Source organism: Leiobunum rupestre, chromosome 8 (genome assembly GCF_980474605.1).
Source record: "Leiobunum rupestre chromosome 8, qqLeiRupe1.1.hap1, whole genome shotgun sequence".
NCBI lineage: Eukaryota > Metazoa > Arthropoda > Arachnida > Opiliones > Sclerosomatidae > Leiobunum > Leiobunum rupestre.
In genome coordinates, this window is record NC_143391.1 from 30414936 (window position 1) to 30430442 (window position 15507).

Consider the following 15507-nt stretch of genomic DNA (forward strand, 5'->3'; position numbering starts at 1 on the left):
TCGTGACGCAGGGAAAAAATTGATACTTTTAGTTTTAATACGGCTAAGATTTAATATTTCTGGTGTTTGGAATATTTTAGTTGGATTTAAAGTTAGAATAACACGAACAATCGAAAGAGTTCAGTAAATTTCAAGTTAAAATTTATATACTGCATGCAGCAAAGTAAGCTAATTTGTAACCATTTGAAATTTGAGGTTTTGAAAAGCGGGAAAGTTCGTCTGAGTCACGTGACGGAAGAGGAGGAGCTACCAGATATTCTACCCGAATTTTTCAAACCATCCTGTGAACCTTTAAATGATCATATTATTCGTCTTTTATTGCTCTTCCGATTGCCGAGATCGATGATTACTTTGAGTTACAGCATTAGCCGCGTGTCGTTTTGGTGGTACTTGTGGCATTGCAAATAGAAGTTGTCCAACACGTTTAGAACCTGTGACTAGCAACGGTTCCAAATTTCCATCAAAAATCATCCAACAACAAAATGTAATTTTTCAAACCAAAAGACCTTAGTAATCTAATTTGACCTAACCAAAACCTTTCTTAGCCTTGACCTAACCTTAACCTAACCTTAACCTAACCTTAACTTAACCTAGACACGAGAAACTAAAGGCCCAAACACACATACGGTTCGCAAGCGATTTCGCCTGCGAATTTTCGCGCACGCGCCCATGCGCCATGACTTCCATTCTATTTAAGTCACGCGACGCGACGCGATTTGCCAGCGAAATTTCGTGCGCGAAGGCTATGTGTGCATCCGCCTTAAGCCTAGCCATCATTTCGCGATAAATAAACACGACGTAATGTTGCTCGTTTAGTCGCTTCTCAGGAAAATAGACGCACTTTGCGTAAAAACGATAATATTTCTTTCTATAAATTAACTTTTTGTTTTAATGTTTCTTTGACGTCATTAGGTGGTTTTTTTTCGCCTGTTCTGGGTTTTTTGAGCAGGTTCAAAAGTGTAGCCCTATGACGTCATTTTACTCCAATTCTATCTTGACGAAAAAAACGAGTTGGAGTAATAAGGGAGTAGTTAGAGGTTAAAGGTTATATATTTGTTTTGTTTTTAAGATGGCAGTGGTGAGATCATCAATATAGGACTCATTTTTCTTATTTATTTAATAATAATAATAATAAGATAGGCTAATACGGAAGACACCACCTTAGGTCTAAGTCATTAAGCAACTTTTATAGTCATTAAATAGCATTTAACAATTGGATATTCGTTATTAAAAGATGTTCGAAACCCGTTATGTTTTCGTGAAACGAAATTTAAGCGGAAGAATTTTCTATATAAGCTAGATTACTCCCTCTACACCTCCTTTCGAGGAGGAGTCAAAAGTGTAACGTTTGAGCTCTGGAACAAGCGAACAAAATTCGAAACAGGGTAAATCTTACCCCGAGAACAGGCGAATAGAACGTTTTAGGGTAAAAAGTTTACACTTTTTGTCCTGGGACAGGTGAAAAAACCCACCTAGTGTCTCTTACTTTTATAAGGCTACGAGCGCGTGATAGAGCCGCGAGGTATTTCGTATTTTCTAGCAAGCGTGAAAATCAGTCGTGCTAAGATTGTCCAAATAAAGCTCTGTAACATGTTTTATTTCTAGGTTTTTGTCCATTATATTTTATAGAAACATCTATAGAATCTGATTTGAACGTATTTTGCCGCACACGGAATAAAGAGCACGTTAATATTTAAAGTTTTATTTTATTGAATTTTTACATGAATGATTAAGATTTTTACTCTGATTATGCTGAAGATGGCGCTACTCTACATTAAGGGCTTTCTCACTTCCGAAGTAGGAAAGCCCCTTAATGGAATAGAATCTAGTTTATAACGGTGTAATAAAATGTATGATGATTTATAACAAACTAAACTTTTTCTCACTGAATACTTTTAATCATTCAACTCAGAATCAACAAAATGTCATTTCTCTTTCCAACAGTTCTTTTTATAAACTAACGTGGCCTTCTTGTTGAAATGTTGCTCTTACGTCACAGTCTCTTACTTTGACAAGCCTACTAGCGCGCGCTACAGTCGCGAGGAATATAGCTTTTTCTAGAGCGCGTGCAAATCGCTCGTGCGAAGAATACAAATAAAGCTGGGTCTTGTGACGTAAGAGCAACATTTTAACAAGTTGGGCAAGACCACTTTTTATTTTATAAAATCAACTACTCTAAATAACTGACAAATTCAAATCATAAAACACGCGCTCTTTTTCATACGTGGCATATTTTAAAACGCTATATACTATATTTTCCGCGTGCAGCTTCAAATATCCATTATTTCTTATAACTGAGATAAAAAAACCCTTGTGGAAATTACATGACAAACCGTAAAGGTTATGTCACTAGAAAAAACTAGTATATTTTACAGAAATATAATCTGTGTTTTTAATAGGATCCGCCGTAACTTTTTTTAAACCGTAAAAATTATGTAGAAAATACATGACAAACCGTAAAAGTTGTTTCACGAAATGGGCTCGTATATTTCACAAAATCATATTCTGTAATTTTAACAAGATCGAGTATAATTATTTTTAAGCATTATTCATGTTTTTAATTCATACCGGTTAACTAGCTATTTTTAGGATAAAACAATTTAAAATTATTAGAATATCAGCTACTACATTTATTTATAAATTTGGAAGATTTCGGACCGCAGTCCTTGATCAACCGATTAATTTTACTTAATTATTTGGCCCATGAAGGACCACGGTCATTGATCAACCAATTAATTTTCATTAATTAATTAATTGGCCGAGGAATGACCGCGGTCCTTGATCAACCAATTAATTTTAATTATTTGGCCAAGGAAGGACCGCGCTCCGAAAGCTCCCAAATTTGTAAATAAATAATGATTTCAAAAACATACTGAGGAATACGTAAACAGAATTTTAATTTCACATTTCGTTGGGAGGTTTAAATATTTTAATCTAGAGTTTATAATTACATAAAAGGTCTTCTGTGGCATTTTTTCTACAGCCTACACTTTTTACTAAATGGCGCAAGCCCTTACGTGGTTTGAAAAATTATAAATATATTATAGTTGTTTGGTCAAGATAAGATTGTCGTATCTAAAGAAAAAAACCTTTGACCTTTTATCGGGCAATATATAAAGCCGACCAATCCTATCATAAGGCAGTCTGGTCTCCAACTCGGAATTGTTCACTTTGTAAATGCTTGTACGTTTTTATCTTCACTGTTAATAAAGTTGTTTTAAGTGTCACCACCTGCCTCATATCTTCGGTGACATAACTTGGTGTCAGAAGTTCACAAGTATCCAGTCCAAGGTGAGACTTTCCTGTAATTACAGTCCATGTCCAGGATGAAGCAGACGAACGGAAAACCAATAAAAAGCTCTCGATCAAGTTCGGAAGAGGACGAAAGCACCATGGCCACTGCACTCTACCAAGTTCAGACTCCGGAGAGTCTTGATTTCAAGAATCCCGCAGATTGGACAAGATGGTAGCGTCGGTTTAAGCGTTTCCGCTTAGCGTCAGGATTGAAGAATCGGCCCGAGGAAGAACAGATCAATGTCTTACTATATATCATGGGAGATAAGTCTGAAGACATATTCCTAGCCTTCAAACTCACGGATGCGGAGAGGAAGGTATATGATACTGTATTAAAGAAATTTATTGGCAAGCGCAACATTACGTACGAGCGAGCAAGATTCAATGGTCGAGTCCAGGCAGAAGGTGAATATATCCGATAACTACTCTAGATTCATGGAGCTGATTAAGTTGAGAGATCAGTCCGCGGGCACCATCGTTGAAGCGACGAAGTCTGTCTTCGCTAGATTTGGCATCCCTGAAATCGTTCGGTCCGACAATGGTCCGCAAGTCACCGCTACCAGATGTGAAGCGTTCGAGAAGTTCTCCAAGGACTACGAGTAGTCCGAGGTTTCCGCAGAGCAACTGGTTCATCGACGCTGCAGTTAAAATCATCAAGAGCAGACTCAAGAAGTCAGACGACATATAACTGGGACTATTAGCCTACCGCTCCACTCCATTACCAAATGGGTACAGCCCGGCGGAGCTGTTGATGAACAGGCGTCTACGAACAACTGTTCCTGTCAAATCATCACTACTGTTGCCAGCAGTTCCTGACAAGGAGGTCGTCGTACAGAAAGAGAAACGCGCGAAAGAGACGCAAAAGTTTCACTACGATCGTCATCATAGAACGAGAACTCCCACGGACTTAGTCGAGGGTACGCGAGTCTGGATTGTTGACAAACGCACGGAGGGACGAGTCATCGGCAAGGCAGTTCGTCCGAGATCCTACTTGGTGAAGACATGTTCCGGAGTCGTTCAACGCAACCGTTATCATTTGGTCCCGTTACCGCAGCTACATCAACAAGAGCCTGTGGTCACCGCACAATTTGTTCCTACGTCACCAAAAGCAGAGACGATACCTGGTCAACTTTCAGCTCCGAGTTCGCCATCAGAAGTTCCAGATCCCAACCAGGGCACGTCATCGAGCGGAGTAATGTCTACACGGGCAAATCCTGATTCGACTTCGGACACAAGAGTTAACCAACAGTACCCATCGTCAGGGGTCAAACTCCCAAGTAACTACCCGGTTTGGAAGGGTTGTAAAACAACCAGTATGTCTCGACTACGAAGCTTTCCGGCGTGGGGGAGATTTTTGGTCAAGATTGTCTTATCTAAATACCTAAGCCTCTGACCTATTATTGGGCAATATATAAAGCCGACCATCCTATCATAATGCAGTCTGGCCTCGAACTCGTAATTGTTCACTTTGTAAATGTTTGTACGTTTTTATCTTCACTCTTAATAAAGTTTTTAATTGTCACCACCTGCCTCATAACTTCGGTGACATAACAATAGTGATTTATTGAACTTAAAGCCATTTTAACGCCCTATAGACCGGTTTATTTGGAAGCTTCTTGAACATATACAGATATTAAAAAGAAATAACATGGTGATATACATGTAGTTAAACAAAAGCATAACTACATACAATATCAAGGTGGTTCACATTATTGACATTATAAGTACCAATATTATCAAAATATTAAATAGAAATATACCATCTTTTAATACAGACGGATATCTATAGTATTTTCTTCTAGGCCTATGAGAATATACCTTATTATGTAATTTAGACGTCACTGCTCTTTTTATTATACATTTTTCATAAAATTTTCGGAAATACGCGGGTACTAAAATTACCTTTTGAAAAATCTTTAAAAATATTATTATACCAGATGGTTTATTGTTCAGGCATTATTTGAAATTGAAATTTTGCAGTGAAATCTTTAATCTTTAAAAAAATCGTAGCGGTCAAGCGGTTAGTCGTACTTACACATATGGATACATCATTTTATGCCTAATTCAATCCTTTATCTGAAAATAAATAGTACACTCTTGTGGGGTGTACGGTTTAGGAGATATAACGATAAATGCAGGGAAAAGAGTGATTTTGGCAGCCATTTTCCAAGATGGCGGTGAACGCTCACTTCGGACACTAGGGCACACCACCGTACGTTCATCAGGAATGTCAAATCTTCCCTATTTTTTTCCGAGGAATTTCCTATAATGACTGGACTAAGATGGCATTTTAAATTTCTTTGGGTCATAGGTCTTGAGTAGGTGTAGCTATGGCCAAAATTTCGTTAAACTTTTACTATGCCTAGGGTGGAAACTCACTAACTATTTTTGCATCATTAAGCTAAAACATACCATTACCTCGTCAACTTTGTTTTGAACCGATCAAAATGTTGGAGGGGCATTACGTTAGTTATAATTAGTAATTTGTAAAATATTTGGAAAGGGCATTGTCCTCTCTTCCCGTACGCTACGCTCTTGATCGAAAGATAAACTGGCTATCCTAAACACTAAACATCCTCCACACCCCCCCCCCCTTTGAAAACTTGCTGTGGGCGCCCCTGTGTGGTGAGAACAGTTCGAGTCAGGTACAAACGTTTTCCCTGTGGCCATCTAGGAGCAACAAACACAAAGAGAACGCAGCTAACATTTAAACACGCTAACGCAGTGTTTTGTACAAATTTCATTGGAGGAACCTTTGCGCTGAACGTTTTACGGAAAGGGGGAAGACAATTTCCCAATTTTTCCCTTCCAACGGCAGCAGATTAAAGCGTCTGACCAATGAAAACTGTACGCAAGAAAATGAACGACTTTTGGCGGGTTGCGTTCTTTTTGTGTGGGATGCTGTGTTTGTTGCTCCTAGGTGGCCATTACCCGAGATAAATAGGTGAGCCACCCTGTTCCAAAAGGGCTGTATCTCTTTACGAGTCAATAGATCTTAAAAGAAATTGATTTGAAAATCTTCATCGGCTCATTGTGTAAATTGGCGCGTGCTTGCTCGGAAGGGATAATCTTATTGGCTAAGACAAATGCAGATAAATATTGCTAAGCCCACGTGATTCTATTTTATTATCAGAATAAATAATTACACGTGCGACGAAAAAATGGGCGATATCATCGAGATTCACGCGTTTTTAATTTAAAAACCCTTCCTTTTGACGGTTTTTATTTTGGAGCGAATAATTTCTTTTAGCGTCTATAAATAAATCTTGAATCTTCAATCTTGAACGTTGAATCTTGAAAAGGTGATTCCGAAGAAGATCGGTGGTCACATGATTTGGTTACTTTATGTTGTATGGTTAAAGTATTTGAGCGCGCACTCCTTTTTTAATTTTCAACGCTCGTGCAAAATCGCGCGAGGCACAATATACTAATATATCAAGAGCGCTCGCCCAAAAAATTAACTCTTTTGTACATGTATTGGTCGATAAGTTAGTAAATTTCAGAATCACCTATTGTGGATAAGCGGAAGATTTTATCAGTTTTATTTCTTTACTCCCCCTTTTGAGGAGGAGTAAAAAGTGTAGCCCCAATACTCTGACATCAACCAATAGTGTATTTATCTCCACCAGAACAAGATAATAGTTTAATTTATCGTAAAAGTGTACACCTTTTGTTCCAGAAACTGTCAATTAACTAACATCAATTTGCGGCATACTTATCGTTTATTACGTGAGTGCTTGCTTTAATACTAACCGAGCGTGGTAAAGCCTTTTGAGGTAGGCCATGCGCTCGGAGAATTGGCAAGGACGGCTGCAAATACGAGTCCCTCAAATCACCATCGCGCGTTTATCGACAAATCTCTCGGACGCTTCTCGGATTTAGCAGACGGACAATCGTCGCGGAGAAAGGATAAAGAAGTGACGAGCAAATCCCGTCTGGAAAATGACGTTGCTGAGGAACACTGTCCAAGCAAACTTTTACACGGCCGACCTCGATAACGTCGGAATCGGCTACGAGCTCTCCGGGGAATTTCAAGTGGACCTTCCCTTTTGGGCTTAATAAAGCTCTGTCCTTTTGCTTGAGCGGCCCGAGGCGGACTCCCCATTCTGCACTTCGTTTTTAACGAGGCTATTTCCCGCTGGCAGCAACCTTCGGATGTGATTGCGGAATGAGAAAGAGAGAGAGAAATTCCGCTTCCGGTCAACCGGGGATAATGAGCTCAAAACGCTGACCATCGTGTTTGGACTCTCTCTCTCTCTCTCTCTCTGCGCGTTGCCTTTTCAGCTTTTTATCGTCGGTCTTCGGATTCGATGCTTTTCTTTTTAACTCGGCGAAACTTTTGATGAAGAAACGATCCAGCCAGGCACAAACGTTTATCCTATTTTCTACTATAGAGAGACACCTACGCCTACGTGTATCTCATAGAATCTCTTTTTTGGGTAAATAGTGGGCCATGGACGGAGGGACATATAGTGGGACTCTTTTTCCGTCATTTCAGTTCATTTGGTATCACCATAAGTGTATAATATTGTTACATAAGTATGACAATAATTTAAAGGTTAAAAGAAAAATTTATTTAAGTTTCCATGGATTGATAATTAAATTCCTTGTACCATAAGTGTATAATATAATAAAAATAATAATAATAAAAAGGTTTATTTAAAAAAATCAGATTTGGTCGGCGTTTACAATATCTAGGCCAAGTCATGGGTGACTTGTAGGCCTTTAGTATCAACGATTACTTTACAACAACAAAAAAGAGAAAATTTGCAAAAATTATTTTCTTACATAAGTGTGACACTTCCTATTCTTCACGTGCAAAAATGTTACTGAGAGCTATTCACGAGACAGACTGCATTACGGGTTTCGTCGCCGTTTTGCGTCCGCTCGCTCCCGTGTCACACGTAGCCTTTGACAGCGCCTCGCTAGGGGGAGATTTTCGTCTGGTGATGACGTCACTGCGTTACTAGCTCTCAGTAAAATATTCCCCAAAATGACAAACTTATGGAACTATATTATAGACTGATGGTATCACTGCATTCGATTTCGGACTACTTCCCTTCTGGATTTAACTAGAAGTGGCTAACGTCATCGGCGTTTTTTTTTTTCAATTTAGGCCACGCTTACCGTGTCAGAAAAGTGAAAGTCACGCCTGCTGTGTTAAAAAGATTTTAAGCGGCGAGTCCCTGTACATTATTGGTCCATGAACTTATTTTTCGAAGCTGCCCAATTTCTTTCCAGTAACGAGACTGAGGAAAAGCGCGTCGTTAGTGCTATTTTTTAAAGAAACGATAAATTCTTTTAATTAAAAGCGTTCAAATAGGCTCGTAAAATTCTCCAGATTCGTCGTTAAGTTAGAAGTATTCGCGAGAGACGGAATTGGTCGTACTAATCCTTTGAAACGGGATCGTAAAACGTCTTTCTCCGAGTACTTACGAGGGCTTAATGATTACGAGGTTAAATATACCCCTTCTTAGCGTAAACCGTACCTTTCCCCCGCCATCTACGATATTGTCCGGTGTCCCCGATAATTTTATCTTCTCCGATACAATCTGCTTGAATATTTTAAGAGTCGTTTCGCGGGGGAAGTTTTCTCTCGCGGCGATTTAATCCACACGAAGAGAAGGGCAATTAGTTTGTAAGAAAGGCGCCTTTGCCATTCTGCCGCGATTGCGAAGGAAAGAAGCTAGGGAAACTAATTTGGGACTTTGGCCAGTTTTATTACTTAGTTTCTCTCTTTCTCGGACTAGAATGAGACGGACATTTTTAATTCCGAAAAGTTTCAACTGAGAGAAAGACTTAACTTGTTGCGGTGTAAGTACCATTAATATAGATTGAAAACCTAACCCCCGAAAGAGGTCACCGAAAATAAGTAAGGATTTATTACCAGAAGCGTATACTCTTTGAGAGAAGTGTACATCTCCGTATTCGGTTAATGGTATTTGTTTAAGACATGTACCTTTAAAAATACGACTCCGAAGATAAAAAAAATGCGGGACGAAATACGTCATTTCTGAAGTATTGGTGACCGAAACGAGTCTAGGTGGCGTAACGGCGCTAGCTTCTCCGAGATAGCACCTATGATCTAGCGTCTGCTACAGACAAATTAAAAAGTCATAAGAACGTTTTTTCTTGAATAAACTTATTAAAATATAAGCAAACGATGCAAAAATTATATCATTGTATACAGGGGGTTATGCAAAAATTTTAATGAGTTGTAGGGGGTGAGTTGATAAATATGCCTTTTTTTCCCATTTTTCTACGGTGAGTTAAGAGAGTGCCAGAGAGCTTCAAAGAGTGGCCTACTAGCCCCTGGAAGTAGGCTGCAACAAGCGCCAAACCAGGCAGCAGGGACTTTAAATACTGTTTAAGCTACCTTTTTACGCTGGTTACCTCGATTTGTTTACAATTTACAAAGTACTTTTTTACCTATCACATGAACCCAAACCTTAATGTTCGCATTTCCCTGCTGCTTGGTTTTGCGCTTGTTGCAGCCTACTTCCAGGGGCCACACTTTGAAACTCTCTGGCGCTCTTTTAACTCATATTAGGACAATGGGGGGAAAACAGGCGTACTTCTCAACTCACCCCCTACAACTCCTTAAAATTTTGCATATCCTTTTCAAACACCCCGTATACAATGATACTTGCATTTTAATATAATTTTTGCATCGTTTGCTTATATTTTTATAAGTTAATTTAAGAAAAACTTTCTTATGACTTTTTAATTTGTCTGTAGCAGACGCTAGACCATAGGCGCTACCTCGGAGAAGCTATAAAGTCAAATTTACGAATAACGATGAGGAAAAACTAATAGCGTCTACCTTAGCCGTTACCTATTTAGGTTAAATTCCGAACCAAAGGTGGCGTAGCGATAGTATTCGGTCGCGAATATTTTATAACTCTTAAGGGAGGTGAAAATGAAACAATTATGTTTGAAATATCACCACTAAAGAGCCAATGAAAAATTTTCAATGATAAAACCTCTATTACGCAAAGCTTACGTGATGAAAAATATATATATAAACCAACAGTTTCGCGACGTTAAACGTTGTACTAACACCCTATATGCTAATGTGGTTAGAACCTTTCCCTTTTATAGGTATTAGCCTAGCTGATTATTATTATATATCTTATATACTTCTGATACTATTAAACTCCCTGTAGGGGTGTTACGAGGTGGAATATGCCAGGTGTACAATAGTGTGGAAAATAGTGGAAAATTCCGTCCTGGACAAAAGTTAATTTAGTGGTCAATCTGGCCAAAAGTGGCCAATAAATATTTTTACCACAGAAAAGTATAAAGTAATAATAAAAAAATATTTTAACACAGAAATTTCAGATTTGGGCTACTTAAGGCAAATATATATGCGTAGGAACGGTCAGATTCTGATTAACATTAGAAAAGTCTGTAAATTTCCAGTTCAGTGTAAACTAAGACATTTTTACAATAAACTTCTTAAAAGTTTAATTCCAATTACTTTTTTAAGCTTTGAAATGCAATTGGTCTTTATTAGCCACTTTTTTCACTATTTGCCACTGGCCTGGACTTTTCTCCTAAAAACTGCCTTTTTAGGAACACTGCAGGCTGTAGCGTAAGCCTCCGCCATTAAGTGTCTTGTATGGTACTGACAGGAGCTTTCTAGAATTTAGAGGCCTTATAACGAGGTTTCCCGGAAATTTGACGAAGTTGGCGACCGTGACTCAATGTGTGGGAGGGGAGGGGGTGGAACTAGCTTCCCACTATAGATACGATGACGTCACCTCGTCGGTAGGCGGTATTTTCATTTATATGGACGAAGAGCGGCCTGATGGTATTAAGTCGCTCCAGCTCTCGCCCATCTTCGTCAATCAATAATGCACCATGTCCGAAGAAATTTCCCAACTTTCTTGAACCGTTAAAAAAACGTCAATAGAGGTCTTGTCAGAAGTATATTACGTATCTCTCGCTATAGAAGTGTTCATCTAGGTCATTCAAGTTTAACACGTACCAAGGTCGAGGCTGTTTTTAGTCGCCGTGTTTTTCCCGCATCGCGGCTCAAATTTACCGTGTTTGTTATAGTCCAAGAGCCCATGACAAAATAAGCATGTGATAAGGTACACGATGGGTCAAGGTATTTTTTAATTAGGTTAGTGATTTGTAACAAAGAACTGTTTGTCTTACGGGTCAAAGTGGGGGCTTTCCGGAAATACGTACCACGTGACGTCACTTCCGGTGACCTTGATATTGGTATCAAATATCGCTACAGTAACCTTCAAATCTGAACCGAACGGCGTATAAGACTAAAAAAGTAATTTTGTCTTATACATGTAAATTTGGGAGGGGCTCGAAATTAGTTTTTTAATCTTATACTCTTCTTGGTTCAGATTTGAAGGTTATTTTGGCGATATTTCGTAAGAGCACGTTGAGACCAATCGAATGATACCAATATCAGGTCATATCAATTTCCAAGGTCACCGGAAGTGACGTCACGTGGTTCGTATTTCCGGAAATCCCCCACTTTGACCCGTAAGACAAACAGTTCTTTGTTACAAATCACTAACCTAATTAAAAAATACCTTGACCCATCGTGTACCTTATCACATGCTTATTTTGTCATGGGCTCTTGGACTATTACTCCGCCTGAGAATTTAACACGCGAAGAAAACTCTCCGTAAGAGTATCCGGGTTTGATCCCAGCTTGTGCCACCGACTGAAAACTCGTGCGTAGAGTTTGCAAGTTCTCTCCCCACTGGTTGCGAGGGTTTTCCCCCGAGTTCTTCGGTTTCACCTTTCCATTAAAATTATTATTATTATTATTATCACAAGACTATTAAGGCCCCCTAAGTTTGAATTGGGCATAAAGGCGCGTGTATTCAGGCAAGCGCGGGAGAAAAAAATCTACGCTACCTGACGGAGAAAACGAGCGAATTGCCATCTGGTAGCATGCCTTGGGCTATTTGTGCATAAGTTAAAATTTTTCACCATGGAGTCATGCAGCCAGTTTGGCCTGTCATTTGTCTAACGTTAAAGGCCTAGGTTTTCTTCTGCCTGTCCCCCTTTAAATTAGGCCAACATGTTCAGCGGTTGGCCTACCACCAGGGTATTTGTGCTCCACTAAGTTAATTTAAAGGGGAACAGGCAGAAAAAAACCTAGGCCTTTAAAATCCCATTCGTTTCAAACTTAGGGGCCTTGATAGTCTTATGTTATTATTATTATTATTACTATTATTATTATTATTTCCTTATTTATAAAACTATATCGTTCTATAATGTTACCATGATATTATATATTTAGGAAAATCAGCGTGAGCCTACGAAGTTACATGTTTCGAACGAGTAACATTAGCAGATGAATACTTCTACCGAAAGAGATATATCATAAACTTCTGGTCTTTTATAGGGGGGGGGGGGGTAACGCGAAATTACGTGGAGCCCTATTTTGATATAGCCCGGATGTAGTGTTGTCGTAAAAAGAGAGTATAGGAAGGCCCTACTATCCGATAAAGAAATAAGGTCCTCATCGGCCGACTCGAATAAATCCTGTACAGTTTGGAACTTTACGAATGTCCAAAGACCCGTGACCGATCTAGTTTTATAGTTTTCCACTCGGAATCATTTTGACATTTTTTTTTGCGCTGTTTTATAAATGTTTTTTTTTTTGAGCAAAATGTATAAAGAGTAATGGAGTATTTCCTCGAAAAGCGCGTATATTCGGGACTATAATCAACTTTTTTAACGCGACTTGGATCGAAGGGCAGTTTGAATCCCCCCTTAAGATAACTATTTATTTCAGATATCTTGGAAACTTGGGAAGACTTTATTTAAATTCTCAAGTAAAATCTCGGTAATCCGTTGGCCAGGTTAGCTTTTTAAAGTTTCTTCCGGTTTATTTTATACGTAGCAGTAACAAAATTATATATTATATTTGTTAGATCAACTTTACCGGTAATGCTAGGGCGCCCAAATTTTCAAATTAAGATATCGCCACACGCATGGCGAGCCAAGTTAATATAGCTGTTGTTTATATTAGTTACTTTTATTATTAATATTATATTATTAATATATATTCTAAATAAGCCTTTTGAAGGCTTAAAGGTCGAGATTACCATTTTCAATATCGAGTTCGCCAATTTAATGTACATTATATAGCATATATTTATATATATTATCTTTGTATTTCTCCGATATTTCTTCGTATTTATTTTAGATTTCTGCCTATTTTGTACACCAGATTTCGGAAGTGGTTAGCCCCTCGATTTGGGCATCCTTTCGCTTATGTTTTTCGCTTGAAACATGTATCTTCAAAACAAAAATTGATACGCAGTATAATCTTGAGGCGGTATAAACGTATAGTATGGCCATTGAAATTGCCTCTAGCGTGTGAAGGCACGCGTGTTTCGTTATTATGGCCTAAATTAACGCTTCACTCTTAAGAGAAGCGTCTCTTAATATGATTCTGGCAATACGGAATAGAGTTCCGGTTAAAACTTTTAAGCGGCTTTGCTTTATACTTATAATCTTTGACTTTGTCTATGTACAATGAAAGTTGATGTTTTTCGAAAAAGTCTATTAGGATAGTAGACTCCAAAGTATTACCCTAGACTTGGTATCGTATGCGCTTTGGACGTAGGATTATAGGTTTTCGATAACACGTCTGTATTGTAATGGTAATTTGAGAGTTTTTCCGATTTCCGACTACGCTAAGCCGATTGCCTTTTTTCCCTCGGTTCTTTGCTGGATCCGAGGCCCGCGGTAAAGATAAGTTACATTGGCTAATTTAGCTCACGCTTTCATTTGGCCGATGGGAAGGGGGGGGGGTAAATTACAAAGCCACACCAAATAGGAAGGGGGGGGGGCTTACTCCCCACGCGCAAATTTCTATCTATTTGAGCGAAGGGGTCAGGGCTGAGTCGCTTAGCTGTTAAGTATACCCGCGGGCGACGGCCAGAAAACGGAAAACGATTCCGCGGGTGCCCGATCGAAATGGGGCTTCCCAGCTGGGCTCGCCACTATCTCGCCAGTGAGCAGTGATGGCTCGAGCGGCCGGCTGCCGTTACCGTCGAGACTAAAAAGGCTAAGAGCTTTGGATTGCGCGTCGCTAAGCCGACTTAGCCGAGGGAGACATATCCTTCTCGGTCCATACTTTCGACTTCTCTAGAAAGCTTCATTTATTTCTTTTTTTTTATATACGAACACCCCTCGACAACGGTTCCAAAAACCTATTGCAATAAATCGTCTCGGTTACGGGTTATTTATTTCCATATTATTGTTTGAATATGGGCTTAAATTTCTAAACACTCTCTCACTAATAAAATTATTTAATTTCTTTTTTACCATATCACTAAACGAACTTTGATCTGAAATTGGAAACTGCCAACTTCCGTTAAGCGCCGGTTAAATCGGAATTCCCACATCACTAAACGAACTTTAATCTGAAATTGGAAACTGCCAACTTCCGTTAAGCGCCGGTTAAATCGAAATTCCCACATCACTAAACGAACTTTGATCTGAAATTGGAAACTGCCAACTTCCGTTAAGCGCCGGTTAAATCGGAATTCCCCCATCACTAAACGAACTTTGATCTGAAATTGGAAACTGCCAACTTCCGTTAAGCGCCGGTTAAATCGAAATTCCCACATCACTAAACGAACTTTGATCTGAAATTGGAAACTGCCAACTTCCGTTAAGCGCCGGTTAAATCGAAATTCCCACATCACTAAACGAACTTTAATCTGAAATTGGAAACTGCCAACTTCCGTTAAGCGCCGGTTAAATCGGAATTCCCACATCACTAAACGAACTTTAATCTGAAATTGGAAACTGCCAACTTCCGTTAAGCGCCGGTTAAATCGGAATTCCCACTTCTCATATCATGGACGAACTGTTTCTGCTCATATCAACCGCGTTCAAAAAAATATAACATAAGTAACATAAGAACGAGTTTGACAATTTTCAGAGTTATTTGCGCAATCAAGGTTTAGTTCGGCAGTGTCCCTATGTGCAAAAATTAAAAATAATAATAGTAATCAGCTAGGCTAATACCCAAGGCCTAAGTCATCAAGCGACTTTTAAAGCCATTAAATCAGGTGGCCGGGTTACAACGCGTAGGAGGGTGGTGGCAAGCCCTTTATGCCACGCGAGCCTACAGCTCCCTACACTCACTTTAACCGTACCATTAGGATGATAATATACTAAGTTCAGAGGAACCACGGCTATGGAGTGCATTGCAAA